Source organism: Octodon degus, unplaced genomic scaffold (genome assembly GCF_000260255.1).
Source record: "Octodon degus isolate 3935 unplaced genomic scaffold, OctDeg1.0 scaffold00054, whole genome shotgun sequence".
In the NCBI taxonomy this organism is placed as follows: domain Eukaryota; kingdom Metazoa; phylum Chordata; class Mammalia; order Rodentia; family Octodontidae; genus Octodon; species Octodon degus.
This window is the reverse complement of record NW_004524630.1, coordinates 1,065,391-1,076,556: the sequence shown is the minus strand read 5'-3', so window position 1 is coordinate 1,076,556 and position 11,166 is coordinate 1,065,391. Positions and strand designations below refer to the sequence as shown.

Sequence of the window (11,166 nt, the reverse complement as noted above, 5' to 3'; positions counted from 1 at the left end):
GTGTGCACTGGGGTCTGTACGTGTGCACTGGGGTCTGTATGTGTGCACTGGGGTCTGTGTGTGTGCACTGGGGTCTGTATGTGTGCACTGGGGTCTGCACATGTGCACTGGGGTCTGTATGTGTGCACTGGGGTCTGTGTGCATGCACTGGGGTCTGTGTGTGTGCACTGGGGTCTGTATGTGTGCACTGGGGTCTGTGTGTGCGCACTGGGGTCTGTATGTGCGCACTGGGGTCTGTGTGCACTGGGGTCTGTGTGTGTGCACTGGGGCCTGTACGTGTGCACTGGGGTCTGTACGTTGTGCACTGGGGTCTGTACGTGTGCACTGGGGTCTGCGCATGTGCACTGGGGTCTGTGTGTGTGCACTGGGGTCTGTATGTGTGCACTGGGGTCTGCATGTGTGCACTGGGGTCTGCGTGCGTGCACTGGGGTCTGTGTGTGTGCACTGGGGCCTGCACGCATACACTGGGGTCTGCGCACGTGCACTGCGATTTGCGCGCATACACTGGGGTCTGCGCATGTGCACTGAGGTCTGCGTGTGTGCACTGGGGTCTGTGCGAGGGAACTGGGATCTGTGCGCATGTGCCAGGACCTTCTGCTTCCTTCCCCGTGAGTTTTAGCCATACTATCTTCACACCTCAACCCCACTTTCTGCCTCTTACAGGAGAAGAGATCAGAGGGGAGAGGGGAGTCACCTTCGTGTGTGAATGAGGCGTGACTTGAAGGCTGGCAAGACCCTGAGGCAGACAGCGGCTCCAGGACAGACGAGCACAGGAGCATCTCCTGGAGCCTGCACTGCACATGCGCTGTGCACTCTCATACACACGCGCACACACACACACACACATGCTCCCGTACACGCTCACACACGCACGTGCTGCAGGCCAGGAAGCAGCAGCTTTTCTGTCATTTAAGCTCTTGTTAGGTAGTATCCCAATACACGACGCACATACTAACTCTAAGGCAGCTATGTCAAATACTAGTGACACAGACATTAGAGCCAAAGGGGCTGAAGGAAGCCTGAAGACACAAGGGTCACTCTCTTGGAAGATGCTGTGACTCCCGGCTTGCATGCGCCTCTGCTGCATAGTTCTGTGTGTTCTGTATATTCGTAGAACCATAAGAAATTGACAAACCCACCACCCTAGCAGAGTATTTACCACTTTTCTCATTAATTGATAGGTAAGAATGGAACTAAATTACCGATAAAAGATTTAGAAAAAAATAATATATTTAATCTAGTAAGTACATAGAGAATATTACCTACCCATTTTCCCCTTGTAAGCAATTGTATTCATCTTGAAGAATCATGTAGCAATCCATACATATTGTACCCTTGGCATCCTCACCTAGTGTGCGCACAGTGTACTCAGCCACAGTGAGTGTGCACACAGGGGGCACCAACAGCATACACACTCATGCACACACCTGGGTCACAGCGAGCGACCAGAATGCCAACAGCAGGTGGGCAGGCTCCACCTCCCAGGGAGACGGCCCGGAGCTTGGGCGTGTGCCCAGCAGACTCCCCAGTGGTGGCTAAGCTCTGGAGGGATGGGACTGGATAGAAGGCACAAAGGCCCTGTGAGGCAATGAGGATCACAACTGCAGCCAGGCCACGAAGTGCAGGCCTAGTGCGGCTACTACAGCTACAGGTGACACTCAGGGCAAAGGCTGTCTTCAGGTGGTGAGCTGAGCTGAGGCAGGGTGGCAGCTGGCCTGTTCCTGCTCATGCTGAGGGAGACTCATGCCCTTCGATGGGCTGCTCTGCCTGCCGACAGCTAAATGGGGGGGTGGTCACTGAGCACCTCAAAGGAAAGGGCACTCGAACCTAAGTGTGTCTCCACTGGGAACCCGAGGCCTGCCTGGGAGAGGATAGTTACCTACTCGTTAAAAAACTTACATTCTGGCTTTTTTTTTAATTGGGAAAAATATATGTATTTAGAATTAGCCAGCTGGACTTAGTTTAGATGATCCCAATTTTGTTGGCAACATCCACTGCATCACAGTCGGGAGCCAGGTGAACACATGCCTTCGTCTCCCCACCAGGCCTGACTAGGTGCTGACCCTGGCAACACTGAAGTCATCAGCTTCTTACAGCTTGTTTGATGTGGTGCTTGTCGTTGGCTTTCACATCCGCAATGAACACGAGCATGTAGTTGTGCTCGATCTTTTTCATGGCTGACTCTGTGGTCAGGGGAACTTGACGACAGCATAGTGGTCAAGCTTGCTTCTCCTGGGGCGCTCTTCCAAGGGTATGTGGGCTGCCTCCAGAGCCACAGCGTCTTGGGACAGCAGAAGCTAGGTGACCTTCAGATCTTCTTCTTTGTGAAGCTGTGGATGCCTTCCAGCACGACCTTCTTGGCCTTCAAAGCCTTGCGGTGGCTTCAGCTTTGGGAGGGGCAGGGGCTTCCTTCTTCGCCTTCAGCACCATCTTGTTATCAAGCCAAGAACTTATATTCTCTTAAAGTACAAATAGAATAATTTTGGCAAACTGACCTTATTCAAAGCTACAAAACTAGTTTTAATGAATTTTAGAGGATGAAAATCATAGACTGTTCTCAGACTGCAATACAAATGAGCTATGCTTACAAACTGTATAAAATTCTAAACAACTCAGATCAAAGAAGAAAGAATAGCACAAGTTATAAAATACCTAGAAGTGATCCATACCTAAAACACTATGTAACTAAAGTTATATGAGAGTAAAACTATTCTTCCATGGAGGCAGGGGGAAGGAAGTCAGTTCGGCCTACCAAGTAGGACAGAGTGCATGTCCAGTAACAGGTTATTTTGCATTTGCTATCACTTACCTACAACTTGCAAAATACCTCCAAGTAAAGGAAAAGATAGAATTCAATAGCATACAAGGGAGTGTCATGTAGGTAACGCGTAGTTTTCCACAGAAGCACCAATTTTTCCATATAGTCCTTCCAGTGATATATTGTGCTATTTTGCAGTTCATCTGTCAGTCTAAACTTGTCTCAAATTCAATCACAGGGGCTGGGGATATAGCTCAGCGGCACAATGCCTGCTGGGCAAGCTCCAGGTCAGGAGTCCAATTCCCAGTACAAACAAACAAAAAAAGTCAATCACAAAGGATTGTTCATTGTCACAAAACAACACCATTCTTGGTTTGGTCAAATTACATACAAAGTTGCGGCAAGAGTTTACTTTGGTGTGGTCTACTAAACTTACAACTCAGTAATCTAGGAGAAAAGTTCCAGAGAAACAAGACATAAAAGATGAAGTACACATAATAAGAGAAACATCGGATCTAAAAGCACACGTTTGCTTAGAGAAGAGTCCCAAATGAGAAAATGTAGAAGGAATGAGAGCCAGACAAATCATGACTACAGGGGCACCGCTGGAGCTGCCCAGACGAGCTGAACCGATGGACGGTAACATGCAGCGGTGAAAGCCGAAGCAGAAGCAGGATGTTCTCATAGCCCTCAACAGCTCTCTGCCATATACGCAGTGATTACGGCAGTACAATAGTAAGGCAGGAGTGGAGAATCCTGAAAGTCACTGTCTCGGCCAGGTGATCCAAGCCACAACCACCAGCAGTGCACGACAACAGCTGCACCCCTGACAGCACCAACCGAACGCTACCTCGCCAAGTGCTAACAGCTCCCACAAGGAGCAGTCTCCGTCTAATTAGAGAACCCATCAGAGAAATTTTAATTAGAGGCAATTCACAAGATAATAGATAAGGTTTACTTTAAAATCGAAAGTCATAAAGATAACATTAAAGTAGCAGATCAGAAGACATTAAAAGATCTCAGTAACTGAATAAGGGCAGGATCCATGTTCAGAAATAGGATGTTAGCAAAAAACAAGTGAAATAGAAACACCTTCTGTTCTTTAGCTAGTAGTATCATATCATGGATGAATTTTTAGTTTTGATCAGTGTTCCACGGTTGCACAGATTAAATATAAAGGGGGCTTAAGGAAAGGACATTAGGGATTTGCACAATCTTTGCAGCTCGGCTAAAAGTCTAAAGTTGTAAGAAATTATACAAAATAACAAAATAGAATCATAAACACTAAAATGAGTTGTTGAAAGCGAGTTATAAATAAACATCATCTTGGCAAAGATAGAAAGACAGAAAAAAGCATACAACAATAATCCAGTAGGTCTGGGATATATTGCAGGTCTATTAACAGATTTTCAAAGGCCCATGAGTACTTTGGGGGGCAACAGAGGATCTTGCATTTGGAATCCCAATTTTGTGCTTCACCCGGTATCTCTGATCATTTAAAGAACTGCCCCTTTATTTCTCTATGGCCCTCCTTGTTAAAGCAGCAGCCAAGCTGAACCCAACTTGTTAGATGCACCAACGATCTCTAGACTAGGCTCTCTCAAGTTCTGCCCTTGACCATATGAGGTGATGGGGTGAGGACAAGGAGTGGTCTGGGAAACTGAGCAACCTCTGACCCAGGCTTCCGTCCCTAAGAAGGACCCCCAAACCAGGGATGCTGACTCTGCGCTAGGAACTAGAGAAGTACACGAAATCAGAACAAAACGTACCTAAGCCTCACTTGGGCTCTACTCGAGTAGACATTCTAGACCATAAGATCGATGGAGCTCGCACTGTCCAGTAATGTACCGCACTCACTTCATACTTTCCAAACCAAAACCCCAAACACAAGCAGCTTCCGCTGGATGACGACACATACCACAACAGCTGCTGCTGCAGTAATCCGGGAACTCTGGAAAGGCGAGGCAGGAAGAAGGCAAGTCTGAGCTTGCCTGGATCACCTGGCAGCTTAGGGAGACCTTCTGTAAAAATATAAAATAAAAAGGGTTGGGGACACAGCTCCACACAAAGGCCCAGTGTTCAACCCCCCCATACCGCGGTACGGTAAAATAAAATAAAGAAACAGAAAAGCAGTTCCCTCTCCCTGCAGCAGGAACTCCCTGCTCACCTAGCCTGGTCACATGCCCACAGTCACAAGCCTCCTAAGAGGCAAACAGGTGAAAGCTAGGATGATGTCTAATACTTAAATTGCTATAATTCTACCCCAATCAAATGCCAGCCAGCAGGACGCTTTGATTTACACTGCATAGCCAGGTGGGTGCGTCAGTTTTTATGTTACTAACTACACAGCTAGCTTCGCGTTCTTTATTTTTCTGCCATGAAGCTTCATCTCTAAAGAAAAGGCCAGACCTCCCCACAGAAACCTCTTCCTACTCCAGGAGTTTTCATCAGCCCTACCCTAACTGGCTCCCCTAAGGGTGTGAAGCAGGCCTTTCCAGTTCTGGGGGTCTTCCACAGCATTGCTACGCTGGGGTCCCAGCAGCAAGCCCGTCCAGTCAGTGTGGTGGTGTTCCTTGAATTCACTTGGCAGAGTGGGGCATGCTAGTCTGAGCCTTTCTGATGCATTATGTCCCCAGTGGACTTTTAAACAATAATGATGAGTTAGATTTCATCTGCAGCCTCCTCCAGCTAACTCACTTCCTCATACCAGGGACTGACCTGTCTCTCTGTCTCCCTTGGTTCCTTTCAAATGAAACTAACCTATCTAATCGGATCTGCAACATTTTTGGATTTGAATAAAACCCTTCAAGCCTGCATGATTTAGCCCAGTAATAAATATCTGAAATGTTGGGCAAAAGAAGCAGAGAAAAACAGCCCCTGGCATCAAATGAAAACAGGAAGCTTATGCCTGGACACAGGTTTTCAGGAGTTGACTGTACACTGAGCCTGTCTGAGAGCAAGGTGATGCCTCCCAGTTACAACTTTCTCCTGGGACCTTAACGCAAGGTGTTGCAACCTCCCTCCAGAGTTACTGCCAATGAACACGACCATTGCTTTGATATATGTCACTCAAAAACTGGGTGTGACAGTGCATGGTGGCTTTTCATGTGGGCGCTTACTCGGGACCCCAGACTGCGTCTTGGCTCACCTCTGGCCTCTGGTCTCACCCTTCCTGTCCTGAGCTTAGAGTCCCCTTTCATTTTATACCTGGCTCTCACAGGAAGTATGGTGCTAAGAGCATTGCTCAGAGTGAGAGGGACACAAGTTCAAGTCCTGCCCCTCTCCTTTACTGGCTGTACACCAGTGGTCAAGTGATTGTAACCAGTTATAGCAGCAACTTGCTCACCTGCCATATCAGAATGAAATATTTGGCTTCACAGCAGCATTACTAGGATGAAATGAGAGAAAGCAAAGAATTAGCAAACATTTGTGCAAACGCTTTTTGAGAACCAACTCCTTTAAGCTCTGCGTTAGTCAGCAGGGGTGTAAGCAAATGCCCTAAACTGAGCAGCCTGAGAACACAGGGCTCTTCCCGGGCTCTTCCCGGGCTGGGCGGCTGCAGGAAGAGTGTCGGCACGGCGGGCCAGCACGGCTCTCCTGGGGCTTCAGACAGCCTCCTTCTGACTCACACGGAGGAGGACCGAAACGATTAGGAGAGGCGTGGGGAGGGAGCGGAGGCGCGGCCTCTGCGCTGCGCACGCACGTGGGCACCTCCGGCCGCTCCCAATCGCTGCCCCGAGGCCCGGCTGCTCCGCACTTCGCACTGAGGGAGGGGGCGCCTTCAGCAGGTGGGCGTGGCGGGGAGCGAGCGTGATCGGAGAGGGACGCTGCAGCGGAGGGCGCCGGCTGCGTGGCCAAGCCGCGGAGCGGGTCAGTGGCCTGAATCTGCACCCACAGCTGCTGCAAAGCCCAATGAGATATGTCGAGGAAGTTGCAGCGGAAGCGAAGGAAGGAAACGTCTTGGCTCATACACGCTTTGCAGAGAAGGCCCACCAGGCCGGGAGGGGACACAACAGCGTGGCCATCAGAGCTCCAGAGAGGGGCCTGGCGTGGTGGCCGGTCGGCGGGAAGGCCTGCGCGCCGGGCCACGAAAGGCCACGTCCTGTCGTTGCCTCGCTCCAGGGAGCCGTAATGCCCATGTCCACAATACTTTTAGCTTTAAATTCGATGGAAGTCTATTTCCTAGTGCCTATTATGCGATTTATTAAAGGTTAATCATAGTTAACAGTCATGAACTAAAATGAGTACTATTTCTTTAATAGTAAGTATAAAATAGAATTCTACTAAAAAGTACACCCCAATTTAGCATATTGTGAACTTCATACCGTGTACAATTATAGAATTCAAATTCCTGCACATTTTAAGAAAATCGCTTTGAATTGGGTGCGTAATCTCCATCTCTTGGGCAAAGAATATTTCTTGTACATACTAGCTAAGCATAGCAAGGATTAGTGCGGAGCAGTTATCACTGTCATTTAGTGCCCTGTAAATCCATCACTCGGAAAATCATAGGCTCTGCCTCTGGCGCGTCTTGTCCCCATTTCCACGCAGCCACTTTGGCCCGGGCTGGCACCCTCCATGCCAGGGCGGGCGGCCTTTCTTACCTACTGCAGCCTCCCTGACTTCCTGCCAGTCTGACGTCAGCTAAGCAAGCCTCCTGAAGCATTGTGTTAGCGCGGTATTCATTGCTCTCGTTTTCCTGAGAAGCAGAAGCGTAAGTTTCCTTGGGTCTGATTCTTAGACTCCTCTGAATCCGCCTCCCCACCCCCAGCCTCCCTTAGCTCCCAGTCTGCCAGTCCGTGCCCTCTTTACGCCCTCCATTCTTAGTAAGCCAACCTCTTCCCAGAATCCCACGGGCTGTGGGACGTTCTGGGGTGGTCTGAGTTGGAAAGCTCTGTCCTTTCTGTGCAGCTCAACCAATTTTGCCAATCAACAAGGTCTGCATCAATTGCTTCCCATTCCCAAAATTTTTTCCAAACCACTTTAGTATCCATTAATTTCCCCTCTACTAAACCTCAGAGAATTTTAGAAGTGGACCACCCACCGCAACCCTGTAGGCATCATCTCACAAAGTTCCTTTTTTCTCTTATGCATATATCTTGCACTATTTTTTTCGTTCCCCAAAAATAAAAGCTGCACTTTATTCATCTCTTGAATTTTAAAATAATGGTGGGTCTGTAATGGTAAGTTATCACACAGTATACAACTATTACTGTCAGGTAAAATATTTGGCATTTTAGCAGAATCATCTACTTTAGTGTATATAGAAATCCCACATGGTAGATAGGTATTATTCTTCATCGTATAGATAAGCATTCTAGGAATTAAAACAAAGATACTTGTTCCAGATCAGAGTTAGTGCACAACGAAACCAAGAGTTGATTAAAGGAATGTTTGATTGAGCTTTGACTGTAGCAAGTATTAAACACAACCTCGGCTGTTGACCAACCACTAATAGCAACTGGCTAGAATACAGCTTCAGTGGCCGCCACACCGCTGGATCCAGAGCAGAGATGCAAATCTCAGTCTCTGCCAGTTGAGTGACTGTGGGCACATGTCACAGCATTAACTTACTAACTTGTAGGACTTCCCCGACAGTGAAGCACCAGGGTGCTGAGACCCTCCCAGCCTAGTTGCAAGAATTTGCATTCTGCATATTTTCCACATGGAGAAATAAACAGGCTGCAGCAGCTACTTTACAGCAAGAGTCAGTCACAACCACTTGTGTCTGGCAGGCACTCAAGGCAGTCAGAGCAGGGAGATTTCACAGTGGAAAGGGGTAAGGCGTTACTCCCCAGTGGAGGCGGCTGGCCTGGGTAGCTGGAGATGTGTACTGGAGGCCAGGCGCCTTCTGCAGTCACTGTTTGGGCCTCTCTGGTGAACACCGATTTGCCCTGCTGTAATGGAAAGGACAGTGGCAGGGGCAGGGTGGCTGCCGGCTGCTGACCTGGTGACGTCCATCCTGTTGTCACAGCTCATGGGTCATCCTCACTGGGTGTTGCCTACAGATTGTGGGTCGTGGTTCTACAGCTGTGTAGCCTTTCACTGTTCCCTGCTGGTACATGGAATCTCTTTTGCCTGTTTTCCTAGTTTTAATTGAGTTTATATTTGAAATACTGCTTCTTTTTTATTATAAAGAAATCCATTCACATAGATCCAATGTTGTAAGTTTAGTGTATTAATTAGTAGATTTATTTTCTAAAAAATTACAATTTTCTAGTCTTTTCACTTTAAAAAAAAAAGAAAGCTTCCTTCAAAAAAGCATGAAGAAGGGGCTGGAGAGAGAGCTCAGTTGAATAAGCACTTGCCTCGCAAGCGCAAGGGCCTGAGTTCAATCCCTGACTCTGAAAAAAAAAAAAAAAAAGCATGAAGAAGCAAATCAAAAGAAGAATATAAATGTCAGGTTTTCCTACATAAAACACTCAGTGAGACTCCAGTGTTAATAAAGAATATTCTACAGCAACCACAGATTATGAATAAGTACGCTGCTGGGTTATCACTGATCTCACAATACGCCAACAGCTAAACCTCTGCTTGAATGACTGTACACCTATAAAGGGCTTAACTTGTGCAGAGGCACTTGGAGTTTTTACTGCCTTAAGGTTCCACGTCTCCACGTCTCGGACAATAGCCAAAACACGGGAGGCCAGGGTCGGGGAGATAGCTCAGTAGAATAAGCGCTTGCCTGGCAAGCACAGGGTGCTGAGTTCAATCCCTGGTACCAGAAAAAAACAAAAAAACAAAAAACAAAAAAACAAAAACCAGGAAGCACAGCCATGCAACGTCAACTTTGATACCTCCATAACTAGTTCACTTGACATTCTTCCAAGATTTGTCAAATCTAGAGACTTAGGAACTTTAATCTCTGAAATACTTAATTTTTGGATGTTCAATTTACTTAATTTCTCCCCTCTACTAAAAATTAAATGAACTACAATTCTCCTTACACTGCTTACATTAGTTAGAAATTGGAATTGGTCTTATTAAGTTTTATGCCTGGGTCCAAGATAATAAAATTCTCCATTTTTAAGAATAGCACCTGTTATTTCTTACCTGGAAGAGGTAATTCAGCTTATTCTCATAAAAAAATAAGCCATTTTCTCAGGAAAATAGCAAACTAAAAACCTTTTTAAAACATATTACAGTTCTTCAAAATGGAATAAAAACACAACACTTCTCTGAGCTCCTGAGTGAACCAAAGTAAACCAAAGCTAGCCTGGCCTTCCAGACTGTGGTCAGGAATCTGCCCTAAGCAGGCCTGGGGCCCTGAACCCAGGCAGTGAGCATGCAAGGCAGACGGGAATGCTGGAGGGAGTACGGGCGGCCACAGGGAGGGCCGCTCCAACAACGAACGCTTCCCGGAGGCCGATCTGCACCCAGTCCTCGGGTTGGCACAGTCTTAGGATCATAGTATACACTATTGATTATTTGAAATATAGTCTACACGTCCCAGATGGCTGTCTGAGTCATCTAAGCATGTGTGCGTCACTTAACTTTAATTTCCAAGCTCTAAGTTCTGCCCTGCTTAAAAAACAAAAACAAAACTATGGGCCTAATCTAGTCCCCAAATTTTGCTACACAAGGATGATGTGTTCAGAACTCGGCATTCCGCAGCCCAGCTGCCAGCCAGAATCATGTGTCGTGGGAAGTAACTTCGCAGACCCAGACCTGAAGAAGTTTTGCCTTCTTCATCTGCCGTAGCATGAATTCCTGCATGTGTGGTGTTAGAAAGTCAAGCATAAGTTAAGCGACATTAGCATGTGTGTACTCATAGAGACTTGAACGAACACCAGCCTCCTCGCAGCGCCGAGAGTGGTGTGCTCACAAGAGTACTTTGAAATGCTACCTGCTCGCTGCTGCAGGTTATTCCTACCAACCAAGTGAGCCGCAGGCAGTGGACTCTGGCTCCGCTGCCCTTCCAGGGTGGAAGCGGTGATTCCTCGGGTGGTTTTGGGGTACTCGTACCTTTACTTCTTCCCTTCCCATCTACACAAGAGCCCCTCCAGGGCAGGGGCTGAACCCCGCAGGGATGTAAGGACAGGCTGTGAGGGGCCCAAGATTCTTCTCACCTGCAGCACTTTCTTCCCACTGAAAAGTCACACCTGGGACTTGAAGGTATTTCGAGCGCTGGCTTCGTGGGATGGCAGCCAGTCACTCCGGGCTCCACGGCTGCTCCAGCAAGCTCCTTGGCAGAGCTGGCTGCCTTACTACTGAGAATAGCCCCCTAACTTTGCAATTCTTAAGTAACACGATGCTTCCAGCTTCTGAGCACCTGGGAATCCAGTCAGCACCCTTGACAGCTGCAGCTGGGCTAAGCTTGGCTGCTAAACTGCAGTGGAAGGAGCTCTGCCTCTAGGCTGGGATATGCAGCCAGCTTATGAAGGGGGAGGGGGAGGGGAGGAGGGGAG

The 11,166-nt window shown here is 47.8% G+C and overlaps 1 long non-coding RNA gene across 1 annotated transcript; it reads right to left on the bottom strand.

Moving 5' to 3' along the window:
* Positions 1-2,090: 2,090 nt before the first annotated feature.
* Positions 2,091-10,967, bottom strand: LOC111817294. Its single transcript, XR_002821538.1, has 4 exons — positions 10,828-10,967; positions 6,105-6,146; positions 4,677-4,779; positions 2,091-2,459 (listed from the first exon to the last, which is right to left on the bottom strand). It is a non-coding gene; the product is annotated as an uncharacterized LOC111817294 (long non-coding RNA).
* Between the last annotated feature and the right edge of the window lie 199 nt (positions 10,968-11,166).